Source organism: Idiotropiscis lumnitzeri, chromosome 18 (genome assembly GCF_059441095.1).
Source record: "Idiotropiscis lumnitzeri isolate Australia: NSW breed Sydney's pygmy pipehorse chromosome 18, RoL_Ilum_1.0, whole genome shotgun sequence".
NCBI classification, from domain to species: Eukaryota; Metazoa; Chordata; class Actinopteri; order Syngnathiformes; family Syngnathidae; genus Idiotropiscis; species Idiotropiscis lumnitzeri.
Genome location: NC_142408.1, coordinates 12,729,996 through 12,746,047, shown reverse-complemented (window position 1 = coordinate 12,746,047; position 16,052 = coordinate 12,729,996).

The window sequence follows — 16,052 nt, the reverse complement described above, 5'->3', positions numbered from 1 at the left end:
CCTGGACAGGAAGCTGCTGCTGGCCTTCTACTACTCGTCCATCGAGAGCCTGTTGACGTACTGTGTCTCCACCTGGTACAGCGGCTGCACTGAGGCGGACAGAGTGAGGCTCCAGAGGACAGTCAAAACAGCGCAAAGGATTATTGGCTGCCCTCTCCCCTCACTGTCGGACATCTACACCGCCCGGTGCCTCAGCAGGGCTCTCAACATCGTCAAAGACAATACCCACCCAAACTCCCACCTGTTCGACCTGATGCCCTCTGGCAGGCGCTACAGATGCATCAAATCGAGGACCAATAGAATAGAGCCATCTCTATTCTGAACTCTCACACACACACGAGACCACCCTTACCTTGCAGAACAGCATCGTGATGTGTTTTTATATACCCTATTCAGTATTATTTTCCATTGCACTCTCTTATTTATCTAATTTATATATTTGTCTGTATTATTGTTGTATTGCACTGGAGAGGGGAGCTCTCTAATCTCGTTGCACACTTGAGTACAATGACAATAAAGGGATTTCTAATTCTAATTCTAATTTGAAATACTTTTCTTCACGGCACTGTGCTGTCATCAAATCATATGGAAAGTTAGCGGCTTTAATATTCATTGGGGATCTTTTATTTTTCCAAGTGGCTGATTAAATGCAATATTTTCCTTATCAGAATTATGTGCAACAAAGAGCTTTTTCAATTCAACACACCACAAAGCTGCGTACATCTGTAGAAATATATACTTCATATTTATGAAAGTCCAATGAATAAGCCTTAAAGGGGTTTTAATTGTTTTTCCATTTTTATCAGACTCAGATTTAAATGGTGTAGAGTTGTTTTTAGACATTTATAATTTTTTATTGTATTGCTCTGTGCAAATTTGTCCCAGTGGTTAGCAGTATGCAAAATCCTGAGATGAGAAAAAAAGTTCAACATTACCGTTTAATCACTGAGTGCCTCTCTTGAAACTACCACGTCCTCAATATAGTATACAATTCAAATAAGGTCCTCTCGCTCTTTCAAATCCATGAAAAAAAAACACCTCCATGAATTATAGATGAGCGTGACAAGGATTAATTATAGCGCAGTAAAACCTGTAGTTAATATGCTGCACTCAGGCCGACACTAATGCTCATGACAGACTTACAGAAACCTCGAATATCCACACAGGAGAGACTCAAAATAGTTTTCGTTCTCTCTCCAGGGGATTTGATTTTATCTGAGCAGAAAGCAGTGTTAGTCAATCTTCAATCCAACATTTTGTCCAGTTTCACCGCAATTCAACTAGTTCATTTCAATTTGCCTCTCAATAGAGAATCACAAAAATACCAGAGATTTCAAGCATCAAGCAATATTTTATTGACTTGAAATGTATTTTCATTTAAATGGCTAGAGTATTCATATTAATGAAATATAAAGAAGGGGCTATTTTCAGATATGGATGACAACACTGGCGACATTTCATCACCAAGCCACAAATTACAATTGCCACTAAGTTGTGCAGGTCTGTGATCCTCCTGACATCATTCTAGATTCTAAAACTCCAAAAGTAGTCCTGTATAGACATACGGCAAAACTTGGGGGCTTTCCTTTGATGTGCCGATTTATTCATGTTAGCTTTATTGCTAAAAGTCAAGTGGCTACTTTACCAGCCACGTTGGAGGCTAGCGTGATCTTTGTAAGAATTGTTCAATGATTCCTTCTTCTTGTGTGAAAAGCCTCCGTTTTCATTGTGTGGCAGATTAATGTCGCAATATGTTGTAATATAACACATTGTATATAAATTAGTGCTGTCAAGTGATTTTCTTTCACTTATTAATCACAAAAACATTCCATGGTTAATTGCATATAATCACATTTTTCAACTACTATTTTATGTGAAGCTCGTAACAAATATTTATTTGAATAATATCTTGGAATTAATGCAAAATCCCCAAATCAGAAGGATATTTAATTCAAAGACTGTTCTTATAGGTTTCTTCGATTCATATATACGATCTAAACGGTGTCATCTATACAGGCTTTTTTCTTAGAACCATTTCTCAACACTCCAGCAGTGTTGGTTTGCAAGACTTAATGGTAACTTGAGCACGGTGTTTTGTTCTGAGATGATGTGCTAAATATGTACATCTAATATGGTAAAATATAAGTATGCACATTATTTTTAAGTAAATCAAACTGAGTTAAATGAAAAATATTTAACTGAGTTTAAAAATTTAGATTAATCTGCAGAGTTAACGCTTTTTGACAGTCCTAATATAGATATAACAATATGTTGCTCTTCAGGGGAATAATTGCATGCAGCTACCCATCAAAGTGATGTTTATACATTTTCAGCGCAGTTGCCCTCTATATTGGTGGAGCCCACTGAGCACCGTGCCCCCAACTCCACAAGTTGTTCCACTACCTCTGACTATATGCTGTGCAGCGTTTATGAATAACCGTACCCAATTAAATCTACAGTGTGTCCGCTTCTCCTAATGAGGGTACTGTATTAATTTTTAATTAATAATAATAATTAAAAAAATGATCTAAGTTTAGTCTACTACCGTGTTTGTTTTTAATGTTCCCTTAGTGTGCTCCTGTGCCATCCTATGATGTTTTTGCGCGTCAATATATAACGCATACTCCTGCGCCCTTGCATGTCTACATTTAGAATCAGAATCAGAAATCCCTTTATTGTCATTGTACTCAAGTGTTTACAGAGACTCCTGCAAAGCTCAAGGTTGACCTTAAACCTATATTATATATATATATATATATATATATATATATATATATATATATATATATATATATATATATATATATATATATATGGGCCAGTGTTCTATAACAATGTGTTTCATGGGCTTAGGTACAGAAAACTAATTTATGGAGAAAAGCTAAGCTTAGTCCAAGAACATAACATCATGCATATGGCTTGCTTTAAAGGACATACTGTAAATAAAAAAACAAAACAAACCTTTGCTAGACTCAAAATATTGAGTGGGTGCAATTGCAGTGACCTCCGCCTAATGTGATGTCATGCGTGTACCCTCCGCAAGTTCCCTTTCAGGGAGGTTAATTCTTCCCTGCAGTGTGAGTTTATTGGCACCGCTCCATCAGAGGAAAAGGCCAAAACCCATTAGCCTGCTGAAATATGGCAGTCATTTGAACCTGATGATTTATGCGATTGAATGGCAGTGTTTTGGACTCTACGACACATGACTAAAATGTCCCATCTCTCAGTTAATACTGTCATAGTATACGCTCTGTGTTGTCCTGTTTTTGTTTGTTCTGTTTTACATTTGATTTCTCTGTGCCTGTGTTTCACTACTGCTTTTGTTTTCATTGAATTTAAGATTCTTTACCACCACGTTAATCCAGTAAATATAGTAAACTCTTAGTACTTGTGTACAAAACTGACATGAGATCCGTCAAGTCCAGGCCTCTGTAACAGTTTACCTGTCAGAATGTGTAAGTAAATGGACAGACAGATGCATAATGCGACAAACATTTTTTTTTTTTTTTTTTTAAAGATTGTTCATGATCAATAGTCTCTAACCAATCGCAGGCCACACCAAGACAACCATTCACATGCTCAATCACACCTTGGAACAATTTAAAGTGTTCAATCAACCCGCCATGCATGTTTTTGGAATGTGGGAGAAAACCGGAGTACCCGGAGGAAACCCACACAGGCACGGGGAGAACATGCAAACTCCACACAGAAAGGCCGGAGCCGGGATCGAACCGTGCACCTATGAATTGTGAAGCAGACGTGCATACCCTTTCTCCACCGTGCTGCCGTGACTCAATAAATATTTGCAAAAATGTTTTACTGTAACAAGTACTTTGTTTGCAACTAGCAGCAGCAGACTAAAGACAAAAAAAGATGACACAACAGCAAAGATCTTACAACATCAGTGAAAATCAGTGAATTAATAGCTGGCAGCTAAATAACTTCAAATTAATTTACCATACTTGTGTTAGGTCAACAACAATACTAAATGTATACCACTTAGAATTCCTTTGATACATAAAAATACATTTTGAACATTTTTAAACGCATTAGACCATATTATCCTTAGCAATGACTTCTCAGCGATGTTATTTGTTCGCTATGCTGCAAAAGAAATATATATATATATATATATATATATATATATATATATATATATATATATATATATATGTATATATATATATATTTTTTTTACTAAAAACAAAAAAAAATTGCCCTTGCCAAACCGCCAAACGTGGGTTATAATTACTTTTCATTGATGTGTCAGGTTTTGAAAGGAGGTTGAGGAGGCCCCAAATGCAGGGAAGCGAGGCAGGGAGTGATTTAAAGGGGGTATTTCATTTAAAGAACCAAAAATTGGAAAATGAAAACTACAAAGTGCAAAACAACATGGTTAAATTAACAAAACAAACACGAGCTAAATAACTATGACTATGACCTAGACTGTGAAAACTGAAAGACGCTGAAGAGCAGACTACAGACACTTAACAATCGAAAATGAATCAAAAAGTACTGAAAGGAACCAGGAAACAAAATACAAACAAATTGACGAGACAACAACAAACACCTGGACCATCCACAAAGGTATGGAGGCAGCTGATTATTCAACTCAAGGGATTGGGTAAACGAACACAGGTGGACACAATAAGCATGACGAGAGACACACACAAATGAACGCAAGGAAAAACATGAAACTAAATACTAAACCAAAAAACAAACATATCATGACATGAGGCATTTGTGCCGGTCAGCTTTACTTGAGCATCGAATCTCAAGAACCAATTTGGACATTCATGTGGAACAACAACGCTTCAGTGCAACACTTACAATAAGATGATATTGTGTGGAAGGAGGTGGCATGACATGTATAAGTTAACGGACTGCTGTTTCTGACAAGCTTGGTGCACCCTCCCACTCCGAGCATCAGCCTACAGTGCGCTGCGTTTAAGTGTCAAAATTGGAAGAGTTAAACAATAAAATGTCTATTGCCAACATAAATGACACATCTAACGACTAAATGGTGCATCAACTCAAATGCAAATAACCAGCTAAGATAAGCATATGAAAAGTATTTTCCACAGCAAGCGATTGCTGCTAATCTGATGTGGGTTATCAAATTGCTCTGTGTTTGCCTGTCCTCACAGCAGGTTAGCCTATCAGTGGGAGCTCGGAGTGTACTCATACATTTGATACGAATACTGGTTAAAAATGACCATGTGAGAATTTAATAGTCCAGAACAAAGTTGTTGACAAGTTCAGATGAATTCATCCAAAAATAACTGGTTACCATCTCCATTTAAATCGCAGGTGTCCAAATTTTGTCAGGCCACATATGGGAAAAAAAATAACAGAAGGTTTAGGCTGCTTCGAGATCTTTCATTTAACACTAAACCAAATTCATCAGTGCAGGCAAAGATATGTGGCGCTATTATATAGTTATAAACCATATGGTTGGAAAAAAAACACACAGCTTTGTATTAAAGCAAAACATTAATTGCAGTAGGATGCTTCAGCACTGCGTATTCGCTTGCCTTCTGGAAGCATGTAAAGTACCAATGATTACGACCCAGTGTCGACTGTGTCAAAAGTAGCGCCCAGGTCCTGACAGAACTAACGCTGGTTTAGCCTAATTGTATGTTCTGGCGGATATCATTTGCCACCTTGATCAGTACTGACTGATTGCTGCGGTGGTGCCTAAATCTTGATTTGAAAGTATCATGGGTAACTCTTCAATTCACCACGTCAGTGGATGTAAAAGATCTCTGTGACTGTTTTGTCAGTGACAAGTGTGAAGCGTGATGGCTCTCGATTGCCCAACAATTGGGATTTTAGCCACCAAGAAATGAGTTGGTAGCACATTATCCAGTAGACATGTAAATAATGCAGAGAAATGCTGAGGAGAAATTGCTGTGGTCAGACAAAACAATGCTTGAGCTCTTTGGCATCGAGTCGGTCTGCCGTGTTTAGAGGATAAAAAAGTCTGAGTTTGACCCAAGAAATCCCGACCGTCAAGCATGAAGATGATTTGGTTTTGGGGCTCATTTTTTGCAAAGTGTACAGGTTGACTTCACCACAGTGAAAGGCCAAAAAACTGATCCATGTACCCGGCCGGGGTCATGGATGGGTCTTTAGGTCCAAATTCATCAAAACAAAGTAGCTCAAGAAGAAGCACATTCAGGCCATAGAATGGCTTTTCCATCTCCACACCTCAACCCAACATGAAACCCACGGATGTGAGTATTTATGTTTTTGGACTGATTTGCTGTGTAATACGGTAATCAATAAATAACTAGAAAAAATGAGAATGTTAATTCATTTGTAAGCAAGTTTAAAGTAATGAGTCCCCCTTTGAAAAAATGCACTTTATTCAGCATTTTTCAGTCAGTTTTTGGAGTCTGCAGGTGAGATTCTCTGAGGCAGTGGCTTTAAATAAAATGTCACTTTATATCTCATTAGTTTTTCATAGGATTCGAGGACAGAGACAATTATGTTTGCCTGAGGCTGAAGTCTGTTAACATTCTCCAACATGGATGCCCGGCGTTTTGGAAGCAGCATGTCTGATTCGTGCAGGTGCCCGGAGGTCAGAGCTAAAACAAGATTGGACCACAACTCAGAATAATCCAGGCTGACGTCCCGGCGGACAAATATGCTTCCCAGACAAAAGAACGAGCTTCAGTTGTTGGTTGGGGAAGAAAGAACTAAAGCGAATGCCTGCAGGATGTGATTCATATAGACAGAGTGAGGAAGGAAAAGCTGAAGATGAGGAGGAGTTGGGGCAACAGTGTTCCAGTCAAGTAAACTCCTCACCTCCTTCTTGTTCTTGGTATGAAGAGACGACCCTTCAAAGACCAACTTGTCTTTTTCATTGGTGGTTTTGTTTTGTGAAACAATGTTTTTTTTAGTTTTTTTTCCCCCTCCAAAACAAGACATACTCACGCAGACGTGTATCTCAACATAGCATTTTATTTGTTACATAATGCTGGAGGAACAAGCACAACTCTCATATGGATCAAAACATTCAGCATTTTGTAAAGAAGTTCTTCGGCGTTGTATATTCAGTGTGTAAGGGTGAGTCGGTGAGGGTGTGTTAGTTTGTGTGGGTAGTGTGTGCGCGTGTGTAGATAGATAGATAGATAGATGGATTTAGACCCAATTAATGATCTGAGCTGGGCACTTGACCCTTTTTTACAGGTCAGTCTCCCGCCCTCCGGCCCCTGTCTCAGTACGGTTTCAGCCTCGACCCTCCGGCATTATTAATAAAAATTTAATGTGACGAAAACTGCTCCTCATTTATAAAATGTAACATTTGATAACGTCATTTTTAACCTATGAAAGTGAAATTGGTGATTTTGGAAAGTTTATTTCATGTTTTTCAGGCTCAATAATGACCTGAGTACAGAACAGTAAAGTTTTACAGTATGTTCTGTGTGTTGCTTATTGTTGGCCTAAACCAGAGCTTCTCAAATAGTGCGGCGGGCCCCCCTGGGGGACGCGTATGCACCTGGGTAACATGTTTTTTTCCCGCCATACAATAAAGTGTAATTGCACATCCACTCCAGTAGTTGGCAGTGGTGCTCTCATTGCCCATTGTGCGTAGAGTATTAACTCTACAGTGTAGGTTTGTTTAGCCACGAAATTACTATTATTTATAGTTGCGGCGGAGAGTGGGCGGTGGTTGGGGGCGGGAATGATTTTCTTCTTGCCAAGAGGGGTCGTAAGTGAAAATAATTGAGAAGCACTGGCCTAAGCGTTGCAGTAATAAATATATTTGAAAATGGTTAGCAGATTTATCCACTCATATTTTGAGCAATAAATTATAAATATTGTTAATTTAGCGCAGATGCACAATATCGGATTACTTAATACATACTTACGTGACAAATGTTAGCTTTTGTACCCTTAAAAAGCTTTATCGATTGATTTACGGCTCTTATAAACATAAAAGTTATGTTTGTGAAATGTAAGGACAAACTAATCAAATGTTTGACAAGAGCGCAATTTAAATGAGTACTTCTTGCTAAAATAGTGACGGAACATTGTATGCGCCCACTTTTAAGAACAAATACCGTAATCAAAAAATATTTACTGAAGCCGTAAACTGGCAATGGTTCTTTTATTAATTTTTTTTTCTCATGATGAAGAAAACAATGAACCATTACGGCCATTAAACGCAAACTTGTTCATGATTAGGTTTAATATGACTTGAGTGTGGGCCCCTGCTCTAACTTCTCAAATTTACAATCATCCAATCAGGAGAAGAAAAAACACTTAGTCAGATTCTCACTTTCTTGACATTTAAATCAGGTACACACGCACACACACAAACACACACACACACTCTGAGTGGTTGGCAGTTTATAATGACTCAGTACATGTGTGGGCGGAGCATCTGAGTCACTCTTCAACAACTACCACGCCAGTATAACATTCCTCCATCCCCGAACACCTTCATCACTGATTCTGACCATCAACCTGTTTCAGCTTCAGTCATGTCTTTTTTTTTTCTTCTCTGCATAGCTTGTTGTTTTTAAAGTTAAACTGGAGCAGTGTCCTCAAAATATAGTTTAATGTTATTCATGAGGGGTGAGGAAAATGTTCTACACAGTTAGCACATTTTAAATCTGTTTGTTTAGCCCAAAAATAGAATAGCATCAATTGTGGCCATGTGGAACAAAAAAATGATCGCTGTTTGAACTAATTATTTCAACCCGTGAACATTTTCAGCTGCGTTTTATGCCCTTGTGACACTTTCAATATTCCTTTTTTGTCTCTTTGCTTTTTTTTCACCGTAGCAACATCAAATCCAAACACAGCTGAAAACATTCATTCCGTTTGTTATGTGTGTGTTGTATTGTTACGCAATATGTGGTCCGTTTTATAGTAAACCAACAACCTCGCAAGTGAGGCATAGAAAGAGCGACGGGAAGATTGAAGATAAAAGGTCGACCAGGTTTCATTAGCTCATCCATCATGTGGCTGACAGTTCTTTGAGCGGTGGCACTGCTGCTCGTGTTGCTCAGCTCCACTGAAAATTAAGTGTTGGTAAACTTGGACCTTCAGAAAAGTAAGTGTATTCATTTGTGAGCACTCAAGTGACTTTTCAATCCTTTCACATTCCTTATGTTTTTTTTTTCCATGAATGTCACATCTTAGCTCCAATTTCCTTCACGGTATCCGATGCTGAGCTGTCAATGCAAAACTTGACTCTGGCCTCATGCAAGTGCATTGCAAGTTGTGAGACTCGATCATTTTTGACAAAGGAGGTGAATGTGACTGTGCTGCCAGTCAGCAGCTGTCAGACACACAAGTCTCCTCTTCCATCATATCCTCGCCGACATCCACCATGTTGTATCGTTTCCCCCTAGAGACCCGCGTCCATCAAGATAACCACTATCACCTCAGTGTGACATCACAGCTTTGGGCAATGGCAGTGGGTGGGGGGGGGGGTCTGTGACGCCTCAGGTGAGTCTTATGAATATTTAATATGGCAGAAAGATAGAATGAAGGAAGATGACGGGAATACAGAGCTGGTGTGTTCCAGAGTTCTGACCTGAGGTCAGGAGCAGATCAGGGGCTGAAATTAATATGATTTGCATAATTGTCCCTGAGCTCTCGTTCCCTCCCAAACTTGTGATGGATTCTATTGTTGACATACACAGCGTGAAGTGTGGTCGATCGCAGTCAAAGGAAGGGAGTATGGGGTATCAGTACGAGCATTTCGATCCCATTACGACCAGTGTCGGATTTTGGTCTGCATTGCCAGCAGTAAGTCGGATTTGTTTCCAATGAGGGTTGGCCATTGTCATCGATTTTGATCACAACTTCTATGGACAGAATTTCTAGGCACCGCCAAAGATTTGGTGATAATGTGGTCCAGTTGGCTTCATTAAACTGGCTGCCAGGATGGCCGATTGGTCTAAGGCGCCGCGTTCAGGACCCAGTCTCCCCAGGAGGCCAGGGTTCGAATCTCGAATTTCCCCATTGTGGGACTAATAAATGGAATATTATTATTATTAAACTGCAATCTCCAACTCTCACTGGAGCAGTTCGGCACCAAATCTCAGACTACTACCACATAGCAGACATGTGAAGAAGACGGAAGATTGTTGGAACATGTACAAAACTTCAGTGCTGCTGTTGGTCTCTGAGCGTTTTGAATTTATTTTCTTCAAATAAAATTTTGCATTGTAATTAATGTCATTCATGTGTTTTGTGATATTTACTCCGCTTGACGGTGATTTGGTCCATGATATATTTAATGCGCTGGGAATTCTTTTATACCTTTCCCCCACTGATACCTTTGAACAATGATCCATGTGATATTGTAGAAGCTATTTGTTGAACATGACTTGTGCAGTAAGATGTGACGTCAATAATGTCAAGAAAAGCCTACTAGAAAAGCTAAACTTTATTTGGGGTGAATTATAACTACTCTTTTTTTTTGTCTCCTTTGTTGTGTAGCATGCGCTGCCCCTTTTCCTTTTCACAGTGATGTGTATGGAAAATGACATGTCATTACATTCATAGAAATCCCTTCAACCTCAAGTTATAACTTAAATACATTTTTTATTCATTACATTTGCATACTTATACACGTACATACAGTTATTTGAGTCATAAAAACACGAAGCTTCATTTCATTTTGTTGAGATTAAACGTCTGTTTTTAGAAGCCACATGACAGTAGCGAGAGTTGGACTGAAGGTTTTTTAATTGCAAAAATATTGAAGTACAACACACACATATGTTCACTGTCAACACATTTTTATTAAAAAATTGTCATTATTTTTACTGACTAAATCACCAAAGTTTGGTGCTTGCTTGTTTGAGCTTACGCACTGGCATGTGCGTGCGTGTGCGTGCGTGTGCGTGCGTGTGTGTGTATGTTTTGAGGTGTGGGTGGAGGGGGTATTAGTCACCAGAAATGGCACATAGCCTCTCTCTCAGTAAGTGGGTCATTCCATCTGGAGCAGAATATGGAAAAACTGCAAAACAATCTCAATCGAACTGTTGGACGAAAAAAATAAAAAATAAATAAATAAATCATGACACGCTCGCCCATGTTTTGGATAAGGTCGTAGATTGCAAAAACATCTTTTATTTCCACATCAAGTTGCCTGCATAGAAATACACTGGTCACTGAAGTAACTTGAAAGTGACCAAAGTAATAAGGACTAAATAAATACTGAAATCTGGTCCAACACAATTATAAGAACAAAATGGACTGGACAAAAAAAAAACGTAATATTTTGTTACACAACGGAACCGATACAATAAAACAATTTCTTTTACTTTCAATGAGATTTGCGTGCTTCTCAGTTATTCATTTTGTTTTGTCTACGCTTCCTCCTTTGGCTTAGCAACTTTCTGAGGTTTTCATGTATGATCTCTTTTCAGGGAGGTTGGATAGTTCAATTTAGATGATGATGCTTTTATTTTCAGCGGTTCTCATAGCATTTTTAGCTGTGGATCCTGGTGGAGGATCCACGTGCCCACAAATTGCTTCTTCAAATTTACTTGCTGAATGTGCTTGACTGGTGACAAATGCATTAATACCACCCACAAGCCTAATTTCTACTTAGTGTAGCAGCACTGTGTGTAAGTCGCAGCACCGAGTTGGTCAAAGCAGTGTGAGCACTTCAATAGCTATATATATATATATATATATATATGTGTGTGAGTGCGTGTGTGTGGCGGCATATGTGATTGACTGCAGCCCTTTTCAGGGTGTATCCTGCCTCTCGCATGATCTGAAACTCCTGTTGACTAGTTAACAACCTGATGAGGGCAAGCAGTATATAAAATGGATTGATCGAATTAGTCCTTGAATATTCGGGGGAAATGGTTGTAAGTACAGCTTTTCAATAGCGGTCATACTGCTGTTATTTTCCAAAGTGATCAGTCGAAAGTGTTGTTCTCTGATCTATTTGTTTAACGAATCTATTGCCACAAAGGTGGCTCACTCATCTGTCACCAGTTAAGTCAGGCTGCAATGATTACAAATGTTTTCTGTGTCATTTATTAGAGATGCTGCTCCTTGTCTTAAGTATTAATATAACTCATGTGCCGATAAGGGTTGTCCAGTTGGGCACAATCCAATGATAAGTGGGAACTCTCTTTCGACAGATGCTTGACACATGGCAACACCTATCGTCATCATCATTATCATCACCAGCAGAGGCAGTAGCACGTCAATACACGGTCAAACACAGTTTCACTTCTGAGTCACACTGACTCATTGCTAATCATCAGGAAGGATGTCATTAACCCAAAGCAGGAAAACTCCAGCGGATGCTTTCACTTGAAAATGGAATGGGAAAATTATTTCAAAAGCAGCACTCCGTCTTATGCACATTAGTGAGCACTCTTTTGCAGCGGTGTAGCCAGAAAATTTTGATTGGGGAGGCCAGGTTGTCACTGCATGGATGGCCATAAGCGTGCGCATGGATACGCTCACGTGCACATTAGCATTTTTGTAGTTTGTAACTACCTCATAACTGAGAGGTAATTTATGATCGTACTATACACCGTCGGGGTTTCATTAAATAAAATGTACACATGTCCAGAAAGTTGTGTTGGAGCCTATCCCAGCAGTCTTGGGGCAGTAGGCGGGGTCCAACCTGAATTGGTTGCCTGCCAATCGCAGGGCAAACACGGGCAAACAAACATTCACGCGAACACCTAGGGACAATTTAGAGTGTTCCATTAAACTAGCATGCATGTTTTTGGAATTGGGGAGGAAACCGGAATACCTGGAGAAAACCCACGCAGGCACAGGGAGAACATGCAAACTCCAAATAGGAATGCCGAGCTAACCAGGGAACAACATGCTGCCCATCAAGAACATTCCAGGATTATTTACGTTTCATTGCTCAGTCCAGTGTATTGTAGTTGACTAAATTTTCACGTCATTGTATCATTTTTAGCCTAATATAGCTTACCATTCCTCCAACATCAAATTTGATATTGTAATCATATTGCATTCATTCCAAAAATCAAAATTACAACTTAAAAGGACCAGTACACTTCGTAGGAATGGACGCGAAAAATGGTCATTTGAGTCCAGCGCTGTAAATTTTTCTTTAAGAAGTTGCCTCTGACTGACGGGATAATTTTGATCAATCTCTTGTCTCGAGCGTACTCTTTCACGGGCAGTTTTTCCCCTTCCGCATGCTCTGCTCAGGGCATGCGGAGTGCTCATCAAAGTACACATCATTTACAGATTTTGGAACTCGGTGCACACATAAGGCGTGTGCCACATTATAAGGTGCCCCATCCGTTATGGAGAAAATAAAAGACTTTTAAGTTTCTAATAACCAAGTTTCCAACCCAGTCTTTAACCATCTGAAGATCTTCAAGGTTGCCAGGATGGCCGAGTGGTCTAAGGCGCCGCGTTCAGGACCCAGTATCCCCAGGAGGCCTGGGTTCGAATCTCGAATTTCCCCATTGTGGGACTAATAAAGGGAATATTATTATTATTATTATTATTTGTTGAGTTCACCCTAAATTCAACACTCTACAGAACTGCTCTCATTTCGGATATTGTCAGTCAACTAGTCAACTCCCCCTGCGCCAATCTGTCTCCCCCTCTGACAACGCCACCTACCACCTAAAGTCTGATATAAATAACTTGTAATCCGTTCTCTGCGTTCTGTTGTGCATTTGGGTTGCTGCGCGAGACACAGACGCACGGTGGCACATGCTTTAAACATGCATTGCATCTTTCGTAGGAATTGAAATGAAATGCTAAACATTGTTTTTAATAAAGGATTTTTACAACCACTTCAATAAATTCTCATGAACACTATTTGTACCTCGTGCTAATGTTCGTTGTGCCACTGTGTTGCTTTTTTTCTTTCTAAATGGCAGTTGCAGTTGCGAATGACCTGTGTACAAAGGTCATCACACCGGTTAATACTGGAAATAGGTTGAAAACAATTTGAGGAACTTTTGTTAATGCTGAGGAAAAAGAACAAATTCTACTGTGAAAACTAATCAGTATGTACATTTAACCCCCAAATCATTCACACCTCAACCACTTTTTCAGTTACTGTACTGAATGATGTTTTTTGTCAAAGTGTAAAATATGTTGTTAAAATCGCGAAATATCTCACCAGGTCATGCCGTCTTTTCCCATGTCTTTCATTTCACAGTAGTTAATGCTACCGTTGTATTTGGCTGTTGTGAGACTTTTCACATCAGAGCAAAAAATAAATAAATAAATAAATAAAAAAATTAAATTAAAGACTACAACAATATTGAGGAACATTTGGTCCAAAGTATGTGATATGATTTTTTTTAGTCAACAATTTTGCGTTGAACATATTCTGACGTCATATATGTGCCTAGTTACATTTTTGGGACATGGACATCGCATGTGTACATACCAAAAAACGAAATGGAGACATTTATGTTTTTAAGTTGCAAATAGATTCCCTATGTCAGCTCAAGTCGAAAATATTAAGGTTGGTTACTCAGTTCGGTTGACAAATTGCCATCTTGCTTAAAAAATGTTCATGAAATTTGAAGAAACCTTTGGAGTCGCAGCACGGTACTTTCAAGCTTCCAAAGTCCCAACAGGTTGAAGCGGAGCTGTGACTAATGAAGGAGCTCCCCGAATTTTGTTGTTACATTTTATAACAACGTGTAGTAAAAATGTTACGTTTGGGTTAGGGTTAGTGAGGTTCCGTTAAATCCAGCAAAATTCTTTTTTTTCCATTACAATTCTATTTTGTCCAGCTTTTATCACTGTTCAAAATGTACATAGATCATTCCATCCATTTTATTCTTGTTATCCTCTTCAGGGACTTTGATGAGTTGATTTAAGGTGAGAGGCCAGGTAAAACCTGGACACATATAGACAAACACATTCCCTTCTTTGGATAATTTCGAGTCTTCTCAACACATGAGCGGGCTCAGTAAGGCGATGAATTCCCGCCGTTTGAATGAATCAGAGCTAGACAACTTAGCGACTCGGGCTGAGAGGAGGACGAAGAACAAAGTGAGAGCCATATTGGACCACTCCTCTCACCCTCTCTATGATGAGCTGGCAGGCGGGTGGCTTCTTAAGCCAGTGCATCATACCAAGCAGGGGTACAACTAAGCTCTTCAGGCACCATCAGACTTTCTAATGGCTGTGTGGGCCACAATTTGTCACTGCAACGCCATCACTACCAAACTCAATCAAATGACCGTCATCCATCTTCAATGTCTGATTTTAATCTGCCGCATACATGACCAGATTTCTATTCTATTTATTTTAAACACTATTTCGCTGTTTGTCGCATTACCTTGTACTTCTGTAACACTTATATAGTCATAGCCGTTTTAATACTGTACATAGGAGTATGCAGTCATGGAAGGCAGGCCAGGAAATGCCACCCCGACCCCACCACAGCATGCAAAGAGAAAAAAAAACTTCAACAACCAAATAGGCTGATTACTTTAATTGTTAATTTTATTTTCTGGTCTGTGCTTTAAATTGATTTTTTTATTCCATCCAATGTCAGTAATTTCACTCTTTAATACATGGGCGTAAACCAGGAGAGGCATTGCTCCCTTTGTGGCTGAAGAAACTACACACAGTTGACACAGTCGGTTAATGGTGCGTACGCTTACAAAATACGCATGCGATTTGTCGCGATGTCGATATGTTGTTTTCGCAAGCACCACACACTGTGAATGTTAACATTAGCACCGACATTTGTGGCAGCGCAACATGTGGACGGGATGTGTGCGAGTCAATTCCATCAATTTTAAACTTAATTTGTCATAATTATATTGAATAGAAACATTCAAGGGGGACTCAATTTAAATGCTGTACAATATGATATTTTTTGTTGCTCGCCACAGAGAAGGAGAGATGGCATTGTGCTGCTCTCCCAACAGAGTGCCTTGCTCAAGGGTACTTTGACAGTAGTCAGGAATCCCACTAGCATCGCTCCAACATTCAATTGCAACGTTTTGGTTTGGTCTGTGTTCCACTCACAACTACTTCTGTCCTCTAATTACAATCCAGAGATCCATCCATTCACTTTCTAAACCTTTTGT